This window comes from Rhineura floridana, chromosome 22, assembly GCF_030035675.1.
Source record: "Rhineura floridana isolate rRhiFlo1 chromosome 22, rRhiFlo1.hap2, whole genome shotgun sequence".
NCBI classification, from domain to species: Eukaryota; Metazoa; Chordata; class Lepidosauria; order Squamata; family Rhineuridae; genus Rhineura; species Rhineura floridana.
Genome location: NC_084501.1, coordinates 16,101,439 through 16,123,447, shown reverse-complemented (window position 1 = coordinate 16,123,447; position 22,009 = coordinate 16,101,439). Strand labels below are relative to the sequence as shown.

Genomic DNA, 22,009 nt, shown 5'->3' with positions numbered 1-22,009 from the left:
CAGCATTCTGTTCTCACAAGAGCCAACAGATGCCCTTTGGGCAGTATGATGGCACAGCAAGATATTGCCGGTTGTCAGTTTCACTACTGGCGTTGACAGGCATAATAAGCAAGGCATTGAGAGGAAAGAGCCCAACACCACTAGGGATCATAGAGGCATAAAATATAGAGTTGGAAGGGGTCTATAAAGCAATCGAGTTCAATCCTCTGCTCAGTGCAGGAATCTAAGTTAAAGCACTCCTGAAAGGTGGCTGTCCAGTTGCCTCTTGAATGCCTCCAGTGTTGGAGAGCCCAGCCCCTCCCTAGGTAATTGGTTCCATTGTCTTACCACGCTAACAATTAGAAAGTTTTTCTTGATGTTCTGTCAAACTCTGGATTCCTGTAATTGAGCCCATTATCCACGTCCTGCACTTGAGATCCTGGCCCTCCTCTGTGTGACAGCCTTTCAAGAAATTCAAGAGTGCTATCCTATTGTTGTGACCCAGGTGGGCAGGGGAGGCATTGACGAGGGTGACACTGACTCTGAGGACAGCGACGATGAGCTGTGGGAAGGGACTAGGAGTAAGGGGAGCTCATAGTGCACCCAGACCCATGTCCCTTTCCGTTCAACTCCCCCAATCCTGCCCCCCCGCTGGAGCGCAACCTGAACTGTCAGAGAGTGCCCAGTTAGAGGTTTCTCCATTAGACACGCCCCCTCACTCACCCCAGAGGTGCTGACTTGTCAACCTGACGTTCCCCAGCCTAGTGCTCCACAACTTTCAATGCTAGAGCAGTTGGAGGGGGAAGCTGAGATCAAATGTCCATCTCCCCAAGCTTGGAGTCTTCAGACGCGGGAAGTTCAACCAACGGAGTTGAGGAGGAGCCTATGTTTAGACGCGAAAGCCAAGCCTACTTCAGTTGACTGAGGGGAGGGGCTAGTTGCTGAATCAACATCTGGGAGCTGCAAGTCGGTGTTAGCCCAGGGCGAAAGTGTCAGTGTTAGTTCAGGGTGAAATTTCCTAGAAAGCGTAGAGAAGTTAATGAGCTGCAATGATTTTGATATATCTATAAAGGTAATAAAAAGAGAGAAAAGCATAGATGCGACTGTGACTGAGTCTTTTGACTTCGGGCAGGACACATCTCCCCTCAGTCTATTCTTGTCAAGGCTAAACATGCCCAGTTCTTAGACTCATCCACCTAAAAGCATCAGAGCAAATGGTCTGCAAGCACCAGAAATACAGAGTGAAGATTTTTTTTTACTTCCCTTTTCATACGATCAGAGGATTGAGATAGTACGGATTTCCATGGGGAAGACTTCTGTTTGTCAGTAATGTCATGTTAACCATGCTAATTAAAAGGACATGTAAGTAGCATGAAACCCAAGGTAAACCACATTGCAAATGAGCCCTCAGTTTGGATTCCAAGCCAAAGCTATCAAAGTCACAGTTCCCAAAACAGTATGAGAACAAGAAAAGAGCCATCCTGCTAAATTTGCCCTTATTCAGATTTTGCAGTGGAGTTCCCCAACCAAACAATGTCTACAAAGATGCATATGTTAGGGGAAAGTGTGTATAAAAATGAACTTCTGAGTGACAATAATATAATGTATTATATGATGAGAAATGGCTTGAAAAAACATGTGAGTCAAAACTGCCTATGAAAATGTGTTTATTAAGAGAAAATGTGCACTAAGATTGCTGGAAATTTTTCATGAGGATTTTTCTTTCTTTACAAATTGAGGCAGAAATGTGGAAAACTGACTTTGAGACTGGGGGAAATGAAAAACAGAGAGGACTGAAATTGACAGGTGATTCCATCCCTATTCTGGGGATCCTACAAAAATGATATGGGTGTGACATCTCTCTCTCTCCATCTCAAACTCCCAGCGGCTGGTATTCACAGCTATACTTACAGTGATGGCAGAGACAACCGTTGATGGACTTCTCCTCAATAAATATGTTTAAGACCCTTCTAAAGAGGTCCAAGCTGGGGACCATCACTGCTTCCTGTAGAAGCGAATTCCATAGCTTGGACATGTGCTGAGTGAAGGAGTATTTTCCTTTGTCACTCCTGAGAAAGCATCTCTCAACATTCGGCTTCATTAGATGACTCTGCGTATTAGGAGAAAAAGAAATGAGCCTTCACTCTGCCCACGCTAGGGATGGGAAGATCTGTCCATTTCAGTTCTTTCCATTTCTCATTTTTCCAAACTGAAATTTGATTCTCCATGTTTCTGCAACAATTTGCTTTACAAAAAAGTTTATGAAAATTTATCATGTGAATTTCTCCTAATACACAATTTTTATGAAGTGTTGATCAACATACACATTTTTGTTGGCGAACTGCATCCCAATATTTGGATAACTGCAAGTTTTGAAGAATGGCTGTGTTTCCGTTCTCATATTGTTTTGGAAATTGTGAATTTGATCAGTTTGGCTTTAAATGGAGACTGAACTGGCTATGTCCTCCCTCTATAGCCCACACATCATGCACATTTTTAGAACCTCTGTCATGTGCCTGGTCAGTGGTGCAGCTAGGACTGGCCAATGTCTAGGGCCCAAAGTGGAGGGAGCCCCTAAATGACCTCCCAGAGAGTGGCACATGTTGGGAGCAGTGGCAAACTGGCATCTCACCAGCATCTGGGTTGCACGGAGGTGGGTTGGGGGAAAGTCCTCCTCAAAAAAGGCTCAAGGTCACCCCCAAAACATTTATTCTTTGATATATTCTAAAATTAACTTCCAGCAACATCCTGCAAAGTCTGCTGAAATATACTGTAAGTCTCTTTGAGTTCCATGGTACTTGCAGGCAAGGGGCTGTGGCATTTTAGCCTTAATAAGCTTTCCTCCCACACAAACTCAGGTGTTCACCTGCTTCCTATGTGAATCGAAGGCTGGGTGAAAAACACCATGTGAGACAAGGAAGCAAAAATAATTAGAGTTTTAATTAAACATTAGACAAATAAACATCTGATTATTCAGTTTCTGGAACTAAGCAGGACTTGCTTCCTTTAGGCACGCTGAAGGACTGTATGAAAAGGGCTCTCCTTCAGTCGGTAACTCCACAAGCATCCGATACTCTGAAAGCATCTTGTCAGATCCACCAGGAAAGCAAGTATTTTCTTTTCCGTTTGTGGGGTTGGTGGTGGCTGAAATATCTCTTTTCTCTGAGGGTTCTTAATGGATACTTCCTACTGGATTTGACCTAAATTTGCAAGTTCCTCCTTGGAAAAAAATCTGGAGGGATGTCCAAATGAATATTTCAGGCAAGCTGTTCACGTTCAGATGCATCTGAAATATTTCAGGTTCAGATGCCTCTCCCTGATGCTGAGTGTTCTGCATGGGTTGGCTTCTAGTCCTGTTGAGGAAAGAGTCTGTGCAATGGGCATAGCTGAAAATGCCTGGGGACTCCAAATGTTTCTTAAAAAAGGAAATTTGGAGGGACCTTTAGGAATATAGAAAGCTGTGTTGTACTGCGTCAGATTGTAGGTCCATCTAGCTCAGTATTGTCTACATTGAGTGGCAGCATCTCTGCAGGGCTTCAGACTGGGATTCTTTCCCAGTCCTGTGTGGAAATGCTGGGGGTTGAACCTGGGATCTTCTGCATGCTACGTATACGCTCTATCTCTAAGCTATGGTCCTATCCCTAAAAGACCCCAGTCCTCATGAGTCTGAAAAGAGGGATCATTTAATTAGAACACCTTACAGCAGGTCAATCCATTGGTCCAGGCAGCTCAGTATTGCCAACATTGGCTGGCAGCAACTCTCTAGGGTTTCAGGCAGGAAATCTCACCCAGGCCTACTCAGAGATGCTGGGGAATTAACCAGGGACTTCGGTATGCAAAGCAAATGCCTCACCTCTGGCCCCTTCCCCAGGGGGGTATCTGTTGGAGGAGATTTATAATAAGGAAAGCAATCAGCTTTGAGAAGACAAGCACCATTGAATTCAGGGGTACTCATTGTGTTTTGGCATGGAATGTTACCAAAATGGGGATTTCTTGCAGATTTATGCAACAATGCCATGGCTTCTAGCCACGATCGCTATATGTCTAGTGTATGCTGTCAGAGAAAGCATGCCTCTGACACTTCCTGGGTATCAGAAGTATGGCGAGAACAGTGGCGCTCATCATCCCCTTTTGGGCTCTCCTTTGGCCCATCTGTTTGACCACTGTGAGAACGGTCTCCAGCACTAGGGAACCTATCAGCCCGATCCTGCAGGCTCTTCCCGTGTTCTTAAGTGGTGGGTCCGTCCACATGAAATATCTGCACATGTAGCAGCACAATAGTTGGTTTACTTCCTGTGACTTCCTTTATACTGGCTAACAGTCTTAGGATGAAGGGCTTTGGACCAGTTTTCTCTCTCTCCACCCTCTCTCTCTGATGGAGAGACATACCTTCTTTTCTGGCCAACCTTCCAGGGGCCACATGCCAGGGGTGTGTAAGCCAGACAGAAAAGCAGATGGAACAACAAATGTAATCATAACTTTGTACTGTTGGCTGTTTGCCACACTCGCTCACACACCCCTCTCTACCCTCCATCCCAGCAAACAAGAGAAATTATTGAGGGACACGTTCCTAACAGCCAAAGATATTTGAGATATGAAGAAGGGCCAATTGGGGTGTGGCTAGTGAGGAGTGTGAGTTCTGAGGGCTGGATGAAGAGACTTGGAGGGCTGCATTTGCCCCCCAGTCCTGACGTTCCTCAAATCAGTTCTAATCCAACGTTTGTAGATCATCATCGTGTTCTACCCAAATCTCATTTCAGATCTACCCTACCTGCTCTAAGATGGCTCGGGCGTTGGACAGCATCCCATTGGACAACTTGCATCATCCAGTAGACAAGAGCTTCTCTGCCTTTGACTCCTTCTGTTGCTATCCTGACTGGCGATGTCCCCCTGGCTATGTCCTAAGGTGGTGGGGTCCCTTCTATATCCAAGGGTGGTGAGGCTGATGGGGCTTTTATTTATTATTCATTTATCTAGAACAAATTGCTGAGCCATTTCAACATGACATTCTCTAAGTGTGAAAGGCTTTTTGCAAACAATGCTCTCTGTGCTGCTCTTCAAACCCCTGTCTTTCGGAGGTTTAAAGAGCAAAGTGCTGCTAATTGCGAAAGGGCTCTCTGACAGCCCCTCTCTGCACTTTGAAGTCTCAACAGTCCGGACGTCAAAGTGCAACATCACCTGATGTCAGAGTGATATCAGCTGACTGACAAGTGGGAAGCACCCCCCATCTGTCAATTTTGGTCCTGTGTGGGTATGGAAACAAGGATCTGCCTTGCTGACCAGAAGAAATTGCTTACTTCTGCACTAAATAGATTAGGTCACAAGCTGTTAAGAGCTTTATATAATAGTAAGATCTTGAACTTGGCCCATAATAAATCAACAGGCAGTGCAGATCTCTAGGCAGAGGCATAATATCTTGATCAAATTTCACTTCTGTCAGCAATAATGCTGCCGCATTCGTCATTAACTGCTGTTTCCAGATGAACCTCAATGGAAATCCAATAACTTCCTTGTTTTTTATCACTGGAAGTAACACCCTACCTTTCCAGTTTTTCAAGGAAGTAGTGTCACATGACTAGTTGGGGAAAAAAAGCCCCAAAGAGATCCAGAACAGGTGTCTTTCTTTTATTACCGTTGCATGGGACAGGTTCTGCAACAGTGTCACTGGGTGAAGCATCTGCCCCTTCACGTGTCTTACGCTGGAAGGAGAACGAGTGAGAAATTAGCAAATATAGTTAGTAACCACAATTGCAGCAGGTTAACATAATTATGGGGATGGCTGAGCTTTTCATAGGAGATTTCTCAGATGAGATGGGGTGAGGGATCTCTTATGAAGCACACCTATTTGCGCCCTTTAATCAAGACTCCTTTGTGAGATGGAAACACCCATGTCTAAAACTTTTTTGACCAGGAAGCAATGTCTGAAGATCCATGAGATTGCTGGGAAATCCTGCTCATTACCCAAAATTTCTATAATTCCCTTCAAAATTCCTTCAGGGGTGTTGCCTGAATATAGCCCTCTCATCCTTCCGTCATTCTCTGCCCAATCATGCCCAACACACCTCACATTTTGCTTAGGGTGAGGTTGGTTATCAGCTCTTATCAGGGATCATTATTGTAATTCAGAACCATCTCAATCTTGCATCAGCAGCACCACCCAGAACTCATTTCCAAACTTTTTTTTAATGGTTACAAAATGGGTCAGTCTATTTGTCCATCTAAAGTCCCATCTGAGGGATGAGGAGCTGCTGTGAACTTTCAGATGTTGTTGGACTCCAAATCCCACCAGCCATAGCCAGTATGACCAAAGGGCAGAGATGATGGATGTGGTAGTCAAGCAACACCTGGATGGCCACAGATTCTCCATCCCTGGCCTATCGAGTCCAGCATTCTGTTTTCACCACAGCCAACCAGATGAATTTTGGGCATTATGATGGCACCACAGGACATCCCTGGTTGACAATTTCAGTTACTTGCATTGAGAGGCATAATAAGCAAGGCATTGCGAAGAAGGACACCTCCACCACTAGGGATCAATGAATCACAGAATAGCAGAGTTGGAAGGGGCTGCAGTGAAAGGCCATTGAGTCCAACCCCTTGCTCAATGCAGGAATCTAAGTTAAAACACTCCCAACATGTTGCTGTCCAGCTGCGTCTTGAATGTCTCTAGTGTTTCAGAGCCCACCACCTCCCAGCGCCATTGGTGATATTGTCATACCGCTCTAAGAGGAATTTTTTCATGACTTTCTGTTGAAAACTGTCTTCCTGTAATTTCACCCCATTATTCCATGTCCTGCACTCTGGAACAACTGATAAGCAATCATGGCACTCCTCTGTGTGGCAACCTTTGAAGTACTTGAAGATATCTCCCCTCTGTCTTCTGAAGGCTAAACATGCCCAGTTCTTTCAGTCTGTCCTCATAGGGCTTTATTTCTAGTCCCCCTGAACATCCTTCTTGCCCTCCTCTGAATCTGTTCCAGTTTATCTGCATCCTTCTTAAAGTGCGGTGGATTTCTTGGATCTTAGATTTTTTGTCAAGGATGGGAGACAATCTGGGTTCAGTTTGCATTTGATTGTGAGCATACTGAATCAGCACTGAAGTTACAGGAAGAAAAAACACAGCCCTGACAAAGGGGAGTCCTTGTTTGGTGTTTGCATCTGCAAAACGATGAGAAAAATGGAGAAGACAACCAGCTTTCCTTTACAGGACATCCAAAGCTATGTCAGCCTCCGAGTACCATCTTCTGATTGTCACATGGGAATAAACCATCTGTCAGTCAGAGAATTATCTGGTCCTGAACATTGTAGGGTTGCCAGTCAGCTAGTATTTTTTCCTCCCCTGATTTGCCCAGTAAATGCCATGGCCTGGCACAGGTAGCCAACTCCTTTGTCCTCCTGATGCTTGTAGACTCCAACTCCCATCAGCATGGCCCATAATCAGGGATGATGTGAGTTACAGTTAAGCAGCTTCTGGACAAGATTCTGTTGGCTATCCATGAATTGTCCTTAGGAATTCATTGTGGCATAGTGGCAATCTCCATGGGAGACTGGTCCACAGGGGCAAGTAGGGCACCACCCCACCAACCTCACTCTGCCTTCAGCCCCACCAGCCTGCCTGCCCCCTTACTTACAATTAGTCTAGATTTGTGGCACTGCCTGTCACCTTCCTCCCCCTTGGTCTCAGTGGTGCCTCCTTTACAACTCCCTTGGAGGGAAGAATATGGGAACAAAAATAGACTCCATTGGCTTTGCCTGTCATTGGCTCTGTGTCCTGCCTCCCATTGGCTATGGCTTGATCTACTGTTGGGCTCTCTGCCATCCGCCCCACCAGTCCTGATGGGCACCAGCCACCACTGGCAATCTTTTCCATCAGAACTACAGAAGAGCCTTCCAGGATCAAACCAAGGATCCCCTTCATTCAGCATCTCCTTTCAATTGTGACCATCCCCATGCCTCTAGGGTTGGGATGTGTGCGGAATTCAGTTCACGGCTTATCCACATGGGAGCATTAGTTCGTACTAAAGACGCTGTTTTTACCTCTATTGTCTCTTTCCACTGTTCACAGGAAGGGCTCAAAGCCAGCTGCAAACATGGCGTTTTCTATTCACACTGAGAGGAAGGATCAATCACACAGTTTCCTAATGACCACGACCTCTAATTTAACTTTTCCACCCCTGGTTGCTTGGCAAGCGAGCATGCGGCAGTGGGTTCTTTTTTATAAAACCCGGAAGTGCGAATATCAGTGTTTTCCTTGGTAGGATACAGCTGAAATACAAATGTTGGTTTGAGCAGCGTTATGCTTTTGCACACAAGTTAGCAGGGGAAATGAAATAAAAGCACCATCTGCAGCAAAACAAAAATGCTAACAGAATAGAGAGAACAGTCAGAAATCAGCCTACAGGAAATAAAATGAATGAGGAAACAAGGAGGGAGTGGACTTGGAGAGGGGAATGATTGTCTCACCCACCTAAAAGCACTGGAGCAAAGTGTCTGCAAGCACCAGAGATACAGAGTGGAGACATTTTTTCCTTAACTTTTCCTATTATCAGATTTTGAAATATGGATTTACAGGGGGGAAACCGCACAATAGCTTCTGTTTGCCGGTAACATCATGTGAACCATGCGAGTTAAACAGACATGTGAGTAGCACCAAACCCAAGGTAAACCACATTGTAGATGAGCCTTCAGCTTGCATTCCAAGCCAAATCTATCAAATTCACACTTCTCAAAACAATATGAGAACGGAAACACAGCCATCCTTCTAAATTGGTGGCTGTGCAGTTCGCCAACCAAACAATGTATACAAAAATTCATGCAGGGAAAAGTGTGCATAAAAATGAACATAACTTACAAACATGTATTTATACGATGAGAAATGGCTTGTAGGATATGTACGTGAGTCAAAACTGCATATGGAAATGTCTTTTTTGGGAGAACATTGATTTAAATTGCTGGAGAATGTTCATGAGAAGTTTTTTTTTTTAACAAATTGCTGAAGAAATTTGGAGAACTTACTTTAAGATTGGGGGAAATGGGTAACAGAGAGAACTCAAATTGATAGATGTTTCCATCCCTATTCCAGAGATCCAACAAGCAGGATCTGAGAGCTACAGCTCGGTCTCCAACTCCAATTTCCAGCAGCCGATACTCACAAGTATACTTTGAGTAAAGAGAGAGACAGTATACAGCCATCATGGCTCGTAGCCATTAGTAGCCTCCTCCTCCATAAATTTGTCTAATCCTCTTTTAAAGCCATCTGAGTTGGTGGGCATCATTGCCTCCTGTCGGAGCCAATTCCATAGTTGGACGATGTGCAGCGTGAAGGACTATTTCCCTTTGTCTCTCCTTAGAAAGCATCTCCCAACATTCAGTTTCATTAGATGCCTCTGAGGTCTAGCATTAAGAGAAAAAGAAATGAATCTTCCCTCTATCCTTGCCCATACTAGGCATGGAAAGATCTGTCAGTTTCAATTCTTTTAACTTCTCATTCTTCCAGTCTTAAATTTGGTTCTCTCCATTTCTGCAACAATTTTTTTTTAAATAAAAAAGCTCATGAAAATGTATGAGCATTTTACTGTGACTTTCTCCTGATAAACACAATGTTTGTATGGAGTTTTGACCAATGTACCCATTGTTGCAAGCATGCACATTGCATGTTATTGTCACTAATATTTTCATTTCTATGCACACTCTCCCCAAATAGATGCATCTTTTAAAACATTGTTTGGTTGGAGAACTCCATTACAAAATTTGGGTAAGTGTGAGTTTTGAAGAAGGACTGTGTTTTGGTTCCCAAATTGTTTTGAAAAGGATGAATTTGATCAGTTTGGCTTTAAAGGTGAACCGAGCTGAACTTCTCCTTCCTCTCTAGCCCACACACCATGCATAGTTTTAGAACCTCTGTCATGTGCCTGGTGAGTGGTGCAGCTAGGAATGGCCAATGTGTAGGGCCCAAAGTGGAGGGACCCCCTAAATGACCTCCCAGAAAGTGGCACATTATGGGAGTAGTGGAAAACTGGGATCTCCCCAGAATCTGGGTTGTATGAAGGTGGAGGAGAAGAGTTCTCCTAAAAAAAGTGTTACCATAAAGTCATTTCTTCTTCAAAATATTCTAAAATGAACTTCCAGCACAATCCTGCAATGTCTACTGAAAAGTAGGTCCCATTGAGTTCCATGGCACTTGCAGGCAAAGGGATAGGGCATTTTAGCCTCAATACGATTTATTTTCCCTCCCACACCTCCTCAGGTATTCACTTTCCTCCCACATGAAGCGAAGGATGAAAACGCCATGTGAGACAAGTAAGGAAAACAATAATTAGAGAGTATTAATTAAACATTGGGCAAATAAAGATCTGATTATTTAGTTCCTGGAACTGAGCAGGACTTCCTCTAGACACACCGATGGACCGTATAAAAAGGGCTCTCCCACAGTCAGTTACTCCACAAGCATCAGATACTCTGAAAGCATCTCATCAGATCCACCAGGAAAGCAGGTAATCTCTTTCCCGTTCGTGGGGTTGATGGTAGCTGAAATCTCTCTTTTCTCCGAGGGTTCTTAAATGGATACTTCCTACTGAATTTGACCGAAACTGAAATTTGCAAATCGCTCCTTGCACACAATTCTGGAGGGATGTTCAAATGAGTATTTCAGTCAAACTGTGGTGAGAGGTTCAGATGCATCTTACTGATGCTGAGTGTTCTGCATGGGTTAGGTTCTAGTCCTGTTGAGTAAAGAGTCTGTGCAATGGGCATAGCTCAAAAATGTCTGGGGACTCCAAACGTTTCTTCAAGAGGGAAATTTGGAGGGTCCTTTAGGAACATAGGAAGCTGTGTTATACTGAGTCTGATCGCTAGTCCATCTAGCTCAGTATTGTCTACACTGACTGGCAGCATCTCTCCAGGGTTTCAGACAGAGAGTCTATCCCTCCTCTCTGTGGAATTGCTGGGTGTTGAACCCAGGATCTTCTGTAGGCAAAGTACATGCTCTATCCTTAAGCTTTGGTTCTTTCCCTAAAAGATCCCAGTACTCATGATTCTGAATAGAGGGATGATTTAATTGGAACACAGAACACTGCCTTACATCAGGTCAGCCCCCTGGGCTAGGTAGCTCAAAATTGCCTACATTGACTGGCAGCAGCTCTCTGGGATTTCAGGCAGGGAATCTCCCACAGCTGTACTCTGAGATGCTGATAACTGAACCTGGGACCTTTTGAATGCAAAGCAAATGCTCCACCACTGAGCTATGGCCCCTTCCTCAGTGGGCATCTACTGGAGGAGATACAGAATTAGGAAAGCAATGAGCTTTCAGAAGAGAAACACCATTTAATTCAGAAGCTCTTAATTTTTTTTTTTGCATGGGATGTTACCAAAATGGGGATTTATTGTGGATTTATGCAAAAATAGCATTGTTCTTCTAGCCACGATGGGTATATGTCTAGGGTCTGCTGTAAGAGGATCCCTGCCTCTGAATGCATCTTGCTGGGTATCAGGGGCATGGAGGGAACCGTCTTGCTACTCACCTGCTTTTGGGCTCCCCATTGGCCCATCTGTTTGCCCACTGTGAGAACGGGCTCCAGAACTAGGGGACCTATTGGCCTGATCCCACAGATTATTGACACGTTCTAATGTAGAGGGTCTGCCCCCCTGAAATATCTGCACAAGCAGAAGCACAATAGTTGGTTTCCTTCCCATGACTGTCTTGATCATGGCTAGCACTCTTAGCATCAAGGGCTTTGAACCAGTTCTCTCTCTTTCCACCCCTCTCTCTGATGGAGATATCTACCTTCTTTTCTGGCCAACCTTCCAGGGGCCACATGCCAGGGTTGTGTAAGACAGAGACGACAGCAGAGAGAGCAACAAATGGGACTTTTACTTTTGTACTCTCAGCCAGTTTCTGCACTCGCTCACACACCTCTCCATCCTTTATCCGGGCAAAGAAGAGGCATTATTGAGGGACACATTTCTGACAGCCACAAATATTTGGTATATGAAGGAGGGGCAGTGAGGGGTGGGGCTAGTGAGGGGTGTGAGTTCTGAGGGCCAGATGGAGAGATTTGGACGGCTGCATGTGGCCCCCAGTCCTGAGGTTCCTCATCTCGGTTCTAATCCAACATTTGTAGATGATCATCTTCTTCTACTCAAATCTCATTTCAGACCTACCCTACCTGCTCTAAGATGGCTCGGGCAATGGACAGCCTCCCTTTTGACAACTTGTTCCATCCAGAAGACGAGAGCCTCTCCGCCTTTGACTCCTTCCGTCAATATCCTGGCTACTGTCCACCGGTTCAGCGTCCCAACTGGCAGTGTCCCCCAAGCTATGTCCAAAGGTGGTGGGGCCCCTTCAATATCCCAGGGTGTGGCTCCTGCTATATCCCAGTATATTGCCGCCGCTGGTATCGCCAATAGAACTTCTAACCATGGTCATGTTAAGCCCAAATGCAACTTTGGCAGGAAAGAAGACACAAGATTCTGACCCTCGGCTGAATGGATGGACACAATATTCGGAAGTGCTGAGCGCTCCACAGACCCCGCTGCACAACCAATGGGATTTGTGAGGGCTCAGTATGTCTGTTAAATCACATGGTGCGTTGACTTTATGGTTTTGGCTTCCCCATCTTTGTATACATGCTTCTTTTTTGGAACAGGCTCCATTTCTGCAGTTACACCCATTGCCTTGTGTTTGAAGCATTTGTGATGTGCTCGGAACATCTGGCTCCTTCCTTTATTTTCCCATTAAAATGTTCAGCATATCATAGAACCATTTTGATTCTGTATTTCTCCTTTTCCTGTGTCTGTGTCTCCATCCCATTAGCAAGCCTCTTCGGTAGACACATGTTTTATAAACACATGTTTAGGGATCTCATGGATTAAGCTCAGTAACAATGTCCCTTTCTTCATTTGAGAGAATTAGCGAATTAATTTTAACCACACAACTAACTTGCTCGCACACACACAGAGCAAACAGACCCATGAACAAGACAGCACTCGTAGCATAATGGTAGGTGGGCCTGTTGTGTTAGCACTGCTTGGAAAGACACATTAGTTGTCCCTCTCAATGGGCTTTGCATTGTAGGCTAAGCCTCACTTGCAGAGCAGGGCAGGGAGGACCAGAGGGTGACTTCTAAGACACAGACACACACAAGCAGAGAGTCATATGAAGAGGGGACAAGTGTGGAAGCTGCAATCTGTAGGGAAAATTTGGAAGATGGGAGCAAGATGCACCTTCCCCAACCCTGGTCGGCCATCAAGGTGTTCTTCATGGTTCCCTCCCTCCCCGTTTTATTCTTACAACAGTCTTGTGAGGTAGGTTAGGCTGACAGACACTGAGTGACCCAAGGCCACCTAGGGAGCTTCATGGCTGAATGGGGAAGGGAAGCCCGATTTCCCAGGTGGTTTTGCCAAAAAGACATGGAAGTTGGAGGCATTCAGGGGACCAGTGCTGAAAAGGCCCTTCTCTCGTCACAACTCTCCATGCCTCAGAGTTCTGGAACACTCGTAAAAGGGCCAAATAAAGGCCTATCCCCCTTGGATATGTGGGTCCATCTCATCCAGCACCCAGTGGTCACTAGTGCCCAGTAAGACTGGTAAGGTGGAAGGCAGGGAGCGCCAACAATAGGTGGAGCCAGAGCCAATGAGAGGCGGAGCCAACTCATGCCAATTTCCCCCCATCTTCTTTCCCCTACTGAGTTCTAGAAGGGCAACACTGAGACTATGGAGGAGGCAGCTGAGAGGGAAGGCCACAAACCTTGACTGGATGCAAGTGAGAAGGCAGGTGGATGGGGGAGGGCTGAGGGCAGTCTGACTTTGGTGGGGCAGGGCCCCACATGCCCAAGTGGACAAACCTGCAATGCCAGCATCCACATCCAAAAGTTGGGTGGCCAGATGCCTTCTTGATGCTCACAAGCAGGATGTCATGGTCTCTATCCTACACCATGTGTGCTTTTGTTTGAAATGGAAGAAATTCCTTATCTTTGCAGCCAATATTTCTGTCCAGTGTGTAGAAAGCTTAGGAGAACCATCTAGTGGATATCTGCAGTTGGTGGCCATCTTTTATGGGGGAAACCGCCTTGCCCGATCACAAGGCAGGCCCAGTATCCTCTCTCCAGATGTGGCCAACCTTAGAAAGTGGGCAACTGAGAGAATCCGAAATTGACAGATCTTTCCATCCCTAACGGATGGACACAATTTTCAGAAGAGCTGAGCGCTCCACAGACCCCGCTGCACAACCAACGGGATTTGGGAGGGCTCAGCATGTCTGTGAATTCATGTGGTGCTTCTCCTTTATTGCTTTGGCTTCCTGATGTTTGCGTGCATGCTTCTTCTTCGGAAGTCACTTTCCTTTTCTGAAGTCACACTGGTCGCCTTTTACTTGAGCATGTGCACACACAGGGAAACACACAACGAACAGACATGCGAAGAAGCAAGCGTGCCTGGCAGAAGAGGAGATGGGCCGGTTGTGTTCAGCACAGCTTGGGAAGGCACAATAGTTGTCCCTCTCTATGGGCTTGTGTTGCAGACGAGGCCTGAGTCATGTGTAGCAGGGCAGGGAGGACCAGAAGGTGGGCTCTAAAACACAGACACACACGCACAAAAAGAGAGACCGTACACGGAGCAGCTGTTCTGGTGGCATTGCTTCCCTGGCTTCAGAGAGACCCTCCTGCCATGGAGCCAATCCTATGCTCTTGCTGTTGTGCCCACGCTGTGCTGAGTGCTGTAGCATTCGCCTGCATGCAGAAGTGCCCACGTTCAATCCCCAATGGCATCTCCAGGTAGGGCCAGTTTAGAATCCTGTCTGAAATCCTGGAAAGCCAGTCAGTGCAGAGAATACTGAACTAGACGGACCAATGGGCTGACTCGATATAAAGCCGCTTGCTGTGTTTCCTGTGTTTGAGTGCCTGGTGCCCCACCGCCACCCGTTTTGATGACCAGCAGAGATGTGTGACCTTGGGAAGCCAGGGAAGCCATGCCACCCTGCCTACTCGGATCCTATTGCTTCTTGCTCTGATTTACCTGCATCCAACTTTCTACCCCAGTAAGAAACTGGGTTCAGTTTGACCGGCAAAAGCCACATTCCCGCAGGTTCCAGTTTCTACTGTAGGCTTTCCCGGACATTATGCTGCAGATATTATTGTTGTTGTTGTTCAATGGCTTCCTACGAAATGACTGAAATCAACTTCACAATACAAACAGAGCAATCTGTCTGTCTATATCAATCACAGATATAAAAATCATTGCAGATCAATCCACTTAGGAGACTTGTTGAAAAAGGAAAGTCTCTGCTGAAAGCCAACATCCTTAGAAAGCTCAGTTTTGTTATTAGCCCTACGCTGTCAAAGTTTCATTCTTTTTCTAAAAAAAAATTAAAGCAATTTTTCAGTTCAAAATGACAGCTGATTGGAAGAGAAATCTCTACCACCACCCCCAGGCACCCTGGCAGACAGCCTTTAGAAAATGGAAGCACCGTCAAAACAATGAGTCGTCAAGTTGCAGTAGAGGTATTGCTCTTACACTGAGAGAAAAGTGTGCGGGAGAGAGGAAGGGTGTCTTGGCTGCATTTGAAATGAAGCCTCCATGGACTGTGGCAGTCTACCTGTGAAAAGCACATCCTGAGGGCAAAGCAACTTCCAGCTGCTGTCCCCGTTCTGCAAGCCTTAATAAGCATGATTTTCCCTACACATACTCCCAGGTGTTCACTAATTTCCAACGTGAAGGGAGGGCTGGGTGAGAAACATCATGTGAGATAAGGAAGGAGAAATAATTAGTGTTTTAATTAAACATTGGACAAATAAAGATATGACTTTTCAGTTTCTGGAACAAAGCAGGACTCACTTCCTGTAGACACACCGACGGACCGTATAAAAAGGGTTCTCCCACAGTCGGTTACTCCACAAGCGTCCGATACTCCGAAAGCATCTCATGAGATCCACTAGGAAAGCAAGTAATCTCTTTCCCGTTTATTGGGTTGACGGCAGCTGGAATCTCTCTTTTCTCTTAAATGGATTTTTCCTACTGAAATTGATCTAAATTTGCCATTTCCTCCTTGGACACAATTCTGGAGGGATGTCAAAACAAATATTTCAGTCAAGCTCTGGTGTGAGGTTCAGATGCACCTTACTGATGCTGGGTCTTGTGCATGGGTTGGGTCCTAGTCCTGTTGAGGAAAGAGTCTGCGCAATGGGCATAGCTGAAGATGTCTGGGGACTCCAAACATTTCTTAAAGAGGGAAATTTGGAGGGTTCTTTAGGAACATGGGAAGCTGTGTTATACTGAGTCAGTTTGCTGGTCCACCTTTATGTATCGACAGTAAAATCTTGAACTTGGCCCATAATAAATCAACAGGCAGTGCAGATCTCTAGGCAGAGGCGTAATATCTTGATGGAATCTCACTTCTGTCAGCAATAACGCTGCCGCATTCTTCATTTCCAGACCAACCTCAATGGAAATCCAATAACTTCCTTCTTTTTATCAGTGGAAGTAATACCCCACCTTTCCAGTTTTTCAAGGAAGTAATACTTGCTGGCAAGAAAACAAAGGAAAACCAAGCGGCATCCACAACAGGTGTCCTTCTTTTATTACCGTTGCATGGGACAGGTTCTGCAACAGTGTCACTGGGTGAAGCATCTGCCCCTTCACATGTATTACGTTGGAAGGAGAACGAGTGAGAAATTAGCAAATATAGTTAGTAACCACAATTGCAGCAGGTTAACATAATTATGGGGATGGCTGAGCTTTTCATAGGAGATTTCTCAGATAAGATGGGGTGGGGGATCTCTTATGAAGCACACCTATTTGCGCCCTTTAATCAAGATTAATTAAGATTAAGGTGGATTGGATTAATTTTTATGTTTTTATTAATTGGAAGCTGGTTTTAGATGATTTATCGAATCGTGACCTTTTGGTCTATATATTGTAATTGCTTATATTAATGTACGTCGCCTAGAGTGGCCGTTCATTCGGCCAGATAGGCGACTCACAAATAAAATTTTATTATTTATTATTATCATTAAGACTCCTTTGCGAGATGGAAACACCTATATCTAAAAGTTTTGTGACCAGAAAGGAATGTCTGAAGATCCCTGAGATTGCTGGGAAATGCTGCTCATTACCCAACATTTCTATAATTCCCTTCAAAATTCTTTCAGAGGTTTTGTCTCAATAGATCCCCCCTTCTCCAGCCATTCTCTGCCCAATCATTGTCAACATACCTCACATTTTGTTCGGTGTGAGATTGGGCATCAGGTCTAATCAAGGATCATTCTTGTAATTCAGAACCATCTCAACTATGGCTTCATCTACTGATGGGCATTCTGCCTTGCTCCCCACCAGTCCCGATGGGCACCAGTCAGCACTAGTAATCTCCTCCATAAGACCTATGGGAGACTCTTCCATGGTCAGACAAAGGATCCACTTTGTTCAGCATCTCTTTCAATTGTGACCAGCCACATGCCTCTATGGTAGGGACCGTAGCAGGGATAGTGAGGGGTGTGGCTAGTGAGGGGACAGGTTCTGCAACAGTGTCACTGGGTGAAGCATCTGCCCCTTCACATATATTATGCTGGAAGGAGAATGAGTGAGAAATTAGCAAATATAGTTAGTAGCCACGATTGCAGCAGTTTAACATAATTATGAGGATGGCTGAGCTTATCATAGGAAATTTCTCAGATGAGATGGGGTGAGGGATCTCTTATGAAGCACACGTATTTGCGCCCTTTAATCAAGACTCCTTTGCGACATGGAAACACCTTATCTATATTTTAGGGGGAAGTGTGCATAAAAATGAACATACGAATGACAATAATGTATAAAATGAATTTACAATTTATACAATCAGAAATGATTTGCAAAAATATGTACGTGTGTCAAAATTGCCTATGGAAATGCATTCAGTAGGATGAATTTGCACTAAAATAGCTTGAGAATTTTCATGAGGATTTTTTTTATATACAAATTGCTACAGAAATTCAGAGAACTGACTTTGAGACTGGAAAAATGAGGAATGGAGAGAACCCAAATTGATGGATGTTTCCATCCCTATTCCAGGGATCCTACAAGCGGCATGTGAGTGCAACAGCCCTCTCTCCGCTTCCACTTCCCAGCTTCTGGTATTCACAGATATACTTTGAGTAAAAAGAGAGACGGTATACAGCCTCCTCTTCCATAAATTTGTCTAATCCTCTTTTAAAGCCATCCGAGTTGTTGGCCATCACTGTTTCCTGTCGGAGCCAATTCCATCATTGGACTATGAGCAGCGTGAAGGACTTTTCGTTTGTCTCTCCTTAGAAAGCATCTCCCAACATTCAGTTTCATCAGATGCCTCTGAGTTCTAGCATTAGGAGAAAAAGAAATGAATCTTCCCTCTATCCTTGCCCGTGCTAGGGATGCAAAGATGTGTCATTTTCAATTCTTTCAACTCCTCATTTTTCCAATCTTAAATTTGGTTCTCCACGTTTCTACAACAATTTGATTTTTTTAAAAAAAGAGGAAGAAGAAGCAGCACATAAAAAATTATCATCATTTTACTGTGAATTTCTCCTAATAATCATAATTTTTATATGGGGTTTTGATCAATGTACCCATTTTTGCAAGCATGCATGCTGTATGTTATTTTCAATAATATTATCATTTAAATGCACACTCTCCCCTAAGAGATGCCCTTTAAAAAAAAAAATTGGTTAGTTGCCGAACTGCATCACAAAATTTGGATATCTGTGAGTTTTGAAGAATGGTGGTATTCTAGTTCTCAAATTGTTTTGGAAAGGGTGAATTTGATCAATTTGGCTTTAAACATGAACTGAACTGAACATTCCCTCCCTCTCTAGCTGACACACCATGCATAATTTAGAACCTCCGTCATGTGCCTGGTCAGTGGTGCAGCTAGGACTGGCCAATGTCTAGAGCCCAAAGCCTAGGGGTCCCCAAATGATCTCCCAGAGAGTGGCACATGATGGGGGAAATGGCATACTGGCATCTCACCAGAATGTGGGTTGCATGGGGTGGGAGGGGGACAGTCCTCCTCTCAAAAGGGTCAAGGTTACTCCAAAGACATGTCTTCTTCAATATGTTCTAAAATGAACTTCCAACACAATCCTGCAATGTCTACTGAAAAGGAAGTCCCACTGAGTTCCACGGTGCTTGCAGGCAAGTGGGTATGGCATTCTACCTCGATTTTTCCTCCCACACAGCAGCAGGTGCTCACCTGCTTGCCATGTGAAGCAAGGGCTGGGTGAAAAGCACTACGTGGGACAAGAGAGTAAAAAATAATTAGAGGGTATTAATTAAACATTGAACAAATCAAGATTTGACTATTGGTGTTTTAGTTCCTGGAACTGAGCAGAACTCACTTCCTCTCTGCACACTGACGGACCATATAAAAAGGGATCTCCCACAGTTGGTTACTCCACAAGCATCGGATACTCCGAAAGCATCTCATCAGATCCACTAGGACAGCAGGTAATTTCTTTCTCGTTTGTGGGGTTAATGGTGGCTGAAATCTCTCTTTTCTCTGAGGGTTCTTAAGTGGATATTTCCTACTGAGTTTAACCTAAGTATGCAAGTTCATCCTTGGACACAATTCTGGAGGGATGTCCAAATGAATATTTCGGTCAAGCTGTGGTGGGAGGTTCAGATGCGTCTTATTCATGCTGAGTGTTCTGCATGGGTTGGTTTGTAGTCCTGTTGAGGAAAGAGTCTGCGCAAGCAGCATATCTGAAAATGACAGAGAACTCCAAACATTTCTTAAGAGGGAAATTTGGAGGAACATAGGAAGCTGTGTTATACTGAGATCGCTGGTCCATCTACCTCAGTATTTTCTACACTGACTGGCAGCATCTCTCCAGGGTTTCAGGCAGGGAGTCTTTCCCAATCCTGTGTGGAAATGCTGGGGATTGAACCAGGGATATTCTGCATGCTAAGTACATGCTCTATTCCTAAGCAATGGTCCTTTCCCTAGAAGATCTCAGGCCTCTTGAATCTGAGTAGGGGGATGATTTAATCGGAACATAGGATGCCACCTTCTAGCAAGTCAGTACATTGGTCTAGGTAACTCAATGTTACCTACATTGACTGGCAGCAGCTCTCAGGCTGTGAATGCCACTTGCTGTGTATCAGAAGTATGGAGAAAACTGTTGTGCTCCTCTCCTGCTTTTGGGCTTTCCATCAGGGCATCTGCTTTTCCACTGTGAAAATGGGCTTCAGGACTGGGGGACCCATTTGCCTGACCCCACAGACTCTTCTCATGTCTTCTGTGGAGGGTCTACCCACATGAAATATCTGCCCACATGAAATATCTGCAGTTGTAGAAGCACAATAGTTTGTTTCCTTCACCTGACTCTCTTGATCATAGCTACCACTCTTAGCATCAAGGGCTTTGAACCAGTTTTCTTCTTTCTCCACCCCTCTCTCTGATGGAGATATCTACCAGCCTTCCAGGGGCACATGCCAGAGGTGTGTAAGCCAAGACAAAAGCAGATGAACCAACAAATGGGGCTTTTGCCTTTGTATTGTCAGCTAATCTCTGCACTCGCTCACACATCCCTCTCCATCCTCCATCCTGACAAACAAGAGGCATTATTGAGGGATGCATTCCTGACAGCCAAAAATATTTGGGGTATGAAGCAGGGCGGATGAGGGGTGTGGCTAGTGAGGGGTGTGAGTTCTCAGGGCCAGATGGAGAGGTTTGGAGGGCTTCATGTGGCCCCCAGTCCTGAGGTCCTCATCTCAGTTCTAATCCAGTATTTGTAAATTATCATCTTGCTCTACCCATATCTCATTTCAGATATACCCAACCTGCTCTAAGATGGCTCGGGGGATGGAAGGAATCCAGTTGGAAAACTTGTATCATCCAGAAGATGAGAGCTTCCCCTTCTTTGACTCCTTCAGTCAATATCCTGGCTACTGTCCACCGGTTCAGCGTCCCAACTGGCAGTGTCCCCCAAGCTATGTCCAAAGGTGGTGGGGCCCCTTCAATATCCCAGGGTGTGGCTCCTGCTATATCCCAGTATATTGCCGCCGCTGGTATCGCCAATAGAACTTCTAACCATGGTCATGTTAAGCCCAAATGCAACTTTGGCAGGAAAGAAGACACAAGATTCTGACCCTCGGCTGAATGGATGGACACAATATTCGGAAGTGCTGAGCGCTCCACAGACCCCGCTGCACAACCAATGGGATTTGTGAGGGCTCAGTATGTCTGTTAAATCACATGGTGTGTTGACTTTATGGTTTTGGCTTCCCCATCTTTGTATACATGCTTCTTTTTTGGAACAGGCTCCCTTTCTGCAGTTACACCCATTGCCTTGTGTTTGAGGCATTTGTGATGTGCTCGGAACATCTGGCTCCTTCCTTTATTTTCTCATTAAAATGTTCAGCATATCATAGAACGGTTTTGATTCTGTATTTCTCCTTTTCCTGTGTCTGTGTCTCCATCCCATTAGCAAGCCTCTTCGGTAGACACATGTTTTATAAACACATGTTTAGGAATCTCATGGATTAAGATTTTTCAACATGTTAGATTTATGCAGTAACTCACTCACATGGGTCTTAAAAGTGGGAATGTTTATGGAGTGCATCCACACAGTCAAAAGACACAAAATTAACACTTCAGCAGGGAAGAGCTCAGGCACAACAATACGTATCTATTAACATCAGTGGTGATTAGCTCAGTAACAATGTGCCTTTCTTCGTTTGAGAGAATTATATAATAAATAATGGACTGCCTTCAAGTTGATCCCGACTTATGGCAACCCTATGAATAGGGTTTTCATGGTAAGCGGTATTCAGAGGGGGTTGACCATTGCCTTCCTCGGAGGCTGAGGCCCAAGGTCACCCAGCGAGCTTTGTGGCTGTGTGGGGATTCAAAGCCTGGTCTCCCAGATCATAGTCCGACACCTTAACCACCTTAATGTTAACCACACAACTAACTTGCTCACACACACACAGAGCAAACAGACCCATGAACAAACAAGGACTCGTAGCATAACAGTGGGTGGCCTGGTTGTGTTAGCACAGCTTGGAAAGACACATTAGTTGTCCC

The 22,009-nt window shown here is 44.9% G+C and overlaps 2 long non-coding RNA genes across 3 annotated transcripts; both read left to right on the top strand.

Annotated features, from left to right (window-relative positions):
- The first annotated feature begins 10,362 nt into the window (after nucleotides 1-10,362).
- LOC133375083 (uncharacterized) lies at nucleotides 10,363-12,736 on the top strand. Its single transcript, XR_009760068.1, has 2 exons — nucleotides 10,363-10,472; nucleotides 12,133-12,736. It is a non-coding gene; the product is annotated as an uncharacterized LOC133375083 (long non-coding RNA).
- A 3,785-nt stretch (nucleotides 12,737-16,521) lies between these two features.
- On the top strand, nucleotides 16,522-21,356 carry LOC133374687 (uncharacterized). 2 transcript variants are annotated; one of them, XR_009759942.1, is made up of 3 exons: nucleotides 16,522-16,536; nucleotides 19,296-19,428; nucleotides 20,753-21,356. It is a non-coding gene; the product is annotated as an uncharacterized LOC133374687 (long non-coding RNA). The 2 variants fall into 2 exon arrangements; XR_009759941.1 differs by lacking the exon at nucleotides 16,522-16,536 and having other exon boundaries at nucleotides 19,178-19,428.
- Nucleotides 21,357-22,009: the final 653 nt, after the last annotated feature.